Raw genomic sequence first — 7,262 nt, 5'->3', positions numbered from 1 at the left:
AAGGAAGAAAGAAAGGAAGGAAGGAAGGAAGGAAGGAAGGAAGGAAGGAAGGAAGGAAGGAAGGAAGACTAGTATCTCCCCACACACCCACACACCTTTATCCACCATGTCTCTAGGAATCAGGTAATTCACTAAATTTTACTTATTTAGTAAGTGGGGAAAGGAGAGGCTGAGGGTTAACAATCTTGAGAGAAAAAGCTCTGAATAATGTGGGAAAACAAGCCCAACCAGCCCTTGGAGCTGGAAAATGTAAGGTGGGTCTGAGAAGAAAACAAGCCTTGTTCTCCAAAGATGACAGGCAGAAAGTAGGTGGTCTGGGACCATTCTCACAGCTTTCTAGGGGAAAAGAGAAAAGAGAAGGAACCACAGAACTCAGATAGAAGGAACCTCAGAGGCCATCACATCTAAACCCTTCCTGAATAACTCCAATCCACATTTCCCAGACAAATTGTTATCCAGCCCTTACATAAAGACCCTAATTGGGGGACAGGGACATGGGGGTGAGAGGGAGAGAAATGAAAGAAATGAATGTTTCCATGTTTTGCCTAGGAGGCTGAAAACGAAAGAATTGATATAAGATGATACTTGAGTTGCTGGTAGAATCCACTAAAATTTTTTTTAAGAATGAGAGAGATTTTTTTTAACTATCTTATTTGTCATTCTTAATAAATATACTTAATATTTCCCAGAGAACAAAATAAAGAAATACTCAACAATAGCAAAAAAAAAAGAATGGAAGAGATCTGGGCATATTTGAAGACAGTAGGAAAGGAATCAGTAGATAGGGAGAGGTTAATGTTTAGTATGGAGAGAAGAGTGGGGGAGTCAGAGTCCATATCTTATGGAGAATATGTAAAGGATTAGAATTAGAGAAATAAGCAGAAGGGTTTTGCTTTTTTTTTTTTTCTCAAGCCTGGAAAGTCCCTTTGACTCAATGGAGAGTCAGGAAATTTTCATTTGAATATATTTATTTTTATATATGTTTGTTCAGTTATACCACATATAGCCAAGGTTCATCTAGAGCAGTGGTTCCCAAACTTTTTTGGCCTACCACCCCCTTTCCAGAAAAAATATTACTTAGCGCCCCCTGTCACATACTATCAACCGTCCCCTTACAGTTATTCACTGCTCCCAAATGCAACTGTGGCCATCACTGCCCACCCTGGATCACTGCAGCACCCACCAGGGGGTGGTGGCGCCCACTTTGGGAATCACTGGTCTAGAGCTACATCCCCCAACCCCAGCCCCAGAATAGACTTGGACTTACTTGGCAAGTAGTTTAGCATTGAACTTGGCAAAAAGAAGTACTACCTCATTATTAGGGGGTGTGGGGGTGGTGCAGAGAAGGGAAAAAAATGAAAGATGATATCAAGGAGTTTTGAGAAAAGGAAAAGAAGAAAAGAGATTACTCACTGAGAATGCTCTCACTAGGGTAAGGCATGAAAGGGGAAAGGGGAGAGGTGTGAGAGAATCAAGGAAAGAAGTTTTGGAATAGTTTCTACAAGAAGTGAGAGAATCAATTAGGGAGAAATAAAAGGATTAACTTGAGGCAGGGGAGTTAGAAAACATAAATTTATCATGTATACAATCAGTGCAATTATGTGACTTTCTCTGGCACTCTTCAGGTGCATGCGAGTTGGAGTGGAGGAGGCAGATGAATGGTGTGAATAATACAATCTCTTCATACCCCTCAACGTCTTTTTGATCTTCTTAAATCTTATACCCCACCTCCACACTGTGATCTACAGATACAGGTTCTCTTTTGATTTTTGCATAAAGAATCTCTCAACTGCAAGCTGTCTTCCATGCCTGGAATGTTCTCCCTCCTCATCTCTACCTCCTGGCTTCTTTCAAGTTCTAGCTAAAATCCTGCCTTCAACAGAAGACTTTCCTAACATCACCACCTCCTTAATAATAATCACTTCCATCTGTTGATTATCTCCAATTTATCCTATATTTAGCTTTTTTATGATAATCTTAATGCTGTCGCCCTGACTAGACTGTGAGCTCCCCCAGAGCTCATTCTAAACTCACAGTCTGATCAGGGTTTGGCTTGGTTTTGGTTTGGATTTTTTAATCTTTCTTTGTACTTAGCACAATACCTGGAACATATTAGGAATTTAATAAATGCTAGCTGACTGACTGACCGAAAACCTTAAAGAGCTGTATCAGTGTTAATTGTCATAAGCAAACATGATTTTAGTTCCTATTCTTTCTCTTTAGAATTAGAACCTTAGTGAAGCTAAGGAATACAGTAGATTGAGAGCCAGGCCTGGAGATGAGAGGTACTAGGTTCAAATCTGACCTCAGACCCTTCTCAACTGTGTGACTCTGGGAAAATCACTTAACCCCACTGCCTAGCCCTTCTCACTTTTCTATCTTAGAACTGATCCTTAGTATCAATTCTAATATAAAAGGTAAGGGTTAAAAAAATGAGAATCTCCTTAGAATCTCCATCAACTAAGAACCTACAATAAAACTTTGTTTCCAGTTACAGAAAGAAAAGAGAGTTCTGTGGAGATGGGATAGATGGGAATAAAATGTCTTCCTCTGCAGAGGACACAGAGCCTCATTCTGAGCTTAAAATTTCCTGAAACCAGGTCCTCATGCGGCCTCTCCTTCCTTTTTCCCCATGGAACTGAGGAATCTGGCTCCCTGCCTCTCTTCCATCAGCTCTTCCATCCAGACTTCTCTCCACCTAAGCCCAATACAAAAGAGGATATAGTTTTATACTCTCTCTCTTCCTCCTCTCCTGTCCACAAACAAGCAAATGAGTCTTTTTTAAGTTTTCTGAATATAGCCAAGTCAACCAGTCCAACTTACAAAGACCCCCAAGGGTAGGTATGCCCATGAAGTCAAAACAAACAAAAAGAGTCCAAAAGTGACTAGGGTGAAAAGGAAGCAGCTACAACAAAGGAGAAAGTACTACAGACAAGGGCAAGATCACAGAAGGACAGAGATGGCGAATGGGTTAGAGTTAAGCTCTATTATTGGTCTGCCTTTGCCTACTCTCTTAACACTCCACTAGCTGTGGCAAGAAGCAGTCTAAGGTCCCTGATAGTAACAGGCACTGAACACAAAAGTAGAGACTATGGAAGCTTCAGTATACATTTTAACCTTGTGGCCAATATCCAGTTTCTGAACCTCGAGACAATAGCTGACCCACTGAAACCATCAGAGAGGAATTCAGCTGTATCTTCTTTACTCCTTTGACAACTTAAGGAATGACCATGGTGAGGAGAGGAGGAAAGGAGGATAAATAACTGAATTGTACCTTTCCTGGAATTCTTTTACCAGGAACATGTCTGTCTTGTTGTATGAAGCTATTTATGTCTAACAAAATTTGAAGGAGTACACCTGTGTGGTTAATGTTCAATTATGCATTGTTTAGTCCTCTTATTGCTGCTTTACAGAAGAATAAAACATTGAATATATTATCCTGGTAAGATCATGTCAAGGGCTGACACATTGTGACAAATACATATGAGTAGGGCTTTGTACCCTTCTTAACCTAAGGGCTTTTAACTTTTTTAAAAGATATTTTGATAACTGTATTTAATACAATGTTTCCTTTTTAACACTATACATTTCATTTTATGTATTTGAAAATTTTTTTCTGAGTTGTCCATAAGCAACACCAGACTGCTTGAAGGCCACACACACACACGCACACGCACACGCACACACACATGCACACGCATACGCACATGCACACACACACACCTAAAAACTGGTAGCTTCAAGCAAAGTCTAATCAAGAATTATTTATTTATTAAGTATTTACTATGTGTCAGAAACTGTGCTAAATACTAGAAATACAAATATTTTCAAACAAAAAGATTATTCTTGTCCTTCTGGAGCTTCTGCTGTAATGGCAGAAGATCACATGCACACACACATACACACACACACACACACACACACACATATAATAGGCTGAAAAGAAGGATGGGAAGTTGATAAATGTAAAGGAATGACAATGCCTGGTCTGGACACTTTCCTTAAAATTGTGGTTCCAGAAGGAACTGACTGATTAAATAAAGGAGTCACAGGGATAGAATGATCTTCCAAAGTGAGAAGGCCACTGGGTCACAGTAGAGAAATAAGTTAGGAGAGTCAGGAACAAAGACCAGAAAGAAATGAAGGAGTGACTAGGCAAGGTTTCTTATAGGTAGTAGTTCAGAAATATTCTGACTGGGCAAATCCTCCCTGAGCACACAACCTTGGATTGACAACAAGGCAGCCACTCAGATGGAGTTGGATCTGGGGGAAGGAAGGATACTGCCTCTCCAAAAATCACTGAGAGCTTGGTGTTTCCTCAAGAATCCCATTCATTGGGGCTACGACACAGAACTATTAGGGTGAGTATGGAACTTGCTAAAAGCCAGGTTCTTCTGGTTGACTAGAGTCAAGAAAGTGTCTAGTAATGCTACCAAGTGTGAAGTGAGGCTGTTCACTCATAGTAAGCTATAAGAAAATAATCATGGGTTATAAAAAACAAAAACAAAACTAAGAAACTAACCAAGTGCTATTCCTCTTTTTCATAGGAATGTAAATGGAATAAGATCTAACTACAGAATTTAGAAATGGAAGGAGGTGATCAGGTTACCTTTTCCAGCTGACCGCAAGAGAAGGTGGGGAAGGATGGCAGCAGTGACCAGCAACTTAGAAGTTGGAAGTGGTAGGCCTGGGTACCAAGCTGCCACCACCAGACAACAACCACCAGGATATTGTTAGCAAAGACCACATCAATATCTTCTCTTCACAAATGGCACAGACCATTATGAAGCCTCAATTAAAAGATGCACAAACAGGCCAAAACCTCCTGAAGGAAAAATCTGATGCCATGACTCTCCATTTTCGGCAGATTTTAAAGAAGGTCATTCAGACCAAAGTGCTAATGGGTGAAGTGATGCGAGAATCTGCTTTCTCACTTGCTGAATCCAAATTCACAGTGGCTGGAGACTTTAGTGCCACTGTTATTCAGAATGTGAACAAAGCTCAAGTGAAGATTAGAACAAAGAAAGATAATGTAGCTGGTGTTACCTTGCCAGTGTTTGAACATTACAATGAGGGAACTGACAGTTATGAATTGACTGGTTTGGCCAGAGGTGGTTAACAAGTGACCAAACTAAAGGACAATGGCAAAGCAGTAGAGCTGCTGGTGGAACTAGCATCACTCCAGACTTCATTTATTATGCTGGATGAGGCCATTAAAATAACAGATGGGTGAATGCCATTGAGCATGTGATCATATCACGAATTGAGCGTATACTTAATTACATTGTCACAGAACTGGATGAATGAGGAACGTGAAGAGTTTTACAGGTTAAAGAAAATACAAGAGAAGAAGACTGCCAAAGAGAAATCAGAGAAGGAGATATCCAGCCTGAAAGCATCTGGAGAATTGCTGGAGTCTGCTAATCTGCTAGCAATAGAAAAGGATGAAGATCTTCTGTTTGATAGCCCTTTCCATTCTATTGTCTTCTTTGAGACCTTGGTCTTATACTTTTCTTATAATACATGGTATCCAGGTTCTGTGTATAAGGGGCTATTTGTTATAGCCCAAAAGTTCTACTAGTTGATATTAGTTATTGGGATTTTTTGGAGAGATCATGATTAAATGTCATTTGCAGGATCTGCCACACTATTTTAGTGGTAATAGACCAACCTAGGAACCTGTAGAACTATAACCTATGGATATTTTCTCCCTTAATTGGTCTGTATATGTACTCAGTTCTATACTCTAATATTTGAAAAAACATCCCTTTGAAAACAGCAGTGATTCATGCTGGTTTAATAGCCTAACTTCTACAAACGTAGCCATTGTTTTGACCCACTTTCAACTTTTGCTTTTGTCACCATGGGGCATCAATCTAACCTTGGGTAAATTGTTTCATGTCTTTTTTTTTTTTCCTTGCATGGCTGGTCTTAGTCCTATGGAAGAAGATTTTCCCCTCCATTATGGAAGAAATTCTGCCAATTCCTTTGTAACTATAGTATATAAGATATTTTGCATATGAATGATATTAATCAAGGGCTGAAAGAGAAGGTTGCACTAAGAGAAAAGGGAAGGAAGAGATAGAATGTGGTAAATTATATAACATAAAGAGGTGTGAAAAATCATTATAGAGAGGGGAGGATAAGGGTGGTAGAGGGCAGTGCTTAAACTTTACTCTCGTCTTAACTGATTCAGAGAGGGAAAAACAAGTATACTCCATGGGGTATAGACTTCTCTTACCCTACAGAGAAATAGAAGGGGAATAAGACAAGGGAAGAAGTAGATAATTGGAGGAAGGGGAAAGTGGCGGAGGGTGACAAAAAGCAAATATTAGTGAGGGAGAACAAAAAGAAAGGGAATAGAGCAAGATCTAAAGGGGATAATACAATGAAGGGCAATACACAGGTAGTAATCATAATGCTGAATGTGAATGGGATGAACTCACCTATTAAATGGAAGCCGATAGCAGAGTGGATTAAAACATAGAATCCTACTATATGTTGTTTACAAGAAATACTTCTGAGGCAGGGTGACACACACAGATTAAAGGTAAAAGACTAAAGCAAAATTTATTATGAATCATCTAAAGTAAAAAAAAAAAATAGGAGTTGCAATCAAGATACTAGACAAACCTAAAGTACAAATTGATCTGATTAAAAGAGATAAGGAAGGAAATTATATTTTACTAAAAGGTACTATGAACAATGAAGTAATATCATTATTAAACATTTATGCACCTAATGGTATAGCAACTAGATTTCTAAAGGAAAAATTAAAGAAGCTTAAGGAAGAAATAGATAGTAAGACCATGCTAGTGGGGAATTTCAACCTTCCTCTTTCAGAATTAAATAAATTGAATCAAATAAGAAATAAGTAAGGAAAGTGAATGGAATGTTAGAAAAGTTAGAGTTAATAAATATCTGGAGAAAAGAGGGATAAAAAGGAATATACCTTCTTCTCAGCAATACGTGGTATATATACAATGATCAACCATGTACTAGGGCAGGGGTCAGCAACGTATGGCTCTCGAGTCATATCTGGCTCTTTTGAGGGCCAGATATGGCTCTTTCTGCAGGAGCCATAAAGTCCATTTTTTTTTCAGGCACTGTTACAGGAGCACACACTGTTACAGGAGTGCGCACTGTGAGCACTGTACAGCTCTCACAAAATTACATTTTAAAAAATGTAGCATTTATGGCTCTCACAGCCAAAAAGGTTGTCGACCCCTGTACTAGGGCATAGAAATATTGCACACAAATGT

At 39.1% G+C, this 7,262-nt stretch overlaps 1 pseudogene; it reads left to right on the top strand.

Annotated features, from left to right (window-relative positions):
* LOC123233789 overlaps nucleotides 1-5,581 on the top strand; it is a 14,439-nt pseudogene extending 8,858 nt beyond the window's left edge.
* Nucleotides 5,582-7,262: the final 1,681 nt, after the last annotated feature.

Source organism: Gracilinanus agilis, chromosome 2, assembly GCF_016433145.1.
Source record: "Gracilinanus agilis isolate LMUSP501 chromosome 2, AgileGrace, whole genome shotgun sequence".
NCBI lineage: Eukaryota > Metazoa > Chordata > Mammalia > Didelphimorphia > Didelphidae > Gracilinanus > Gracilinanus agilis.
This window is presented reverse-complemented; position numbering and strand designations above follow the sequence as displayed.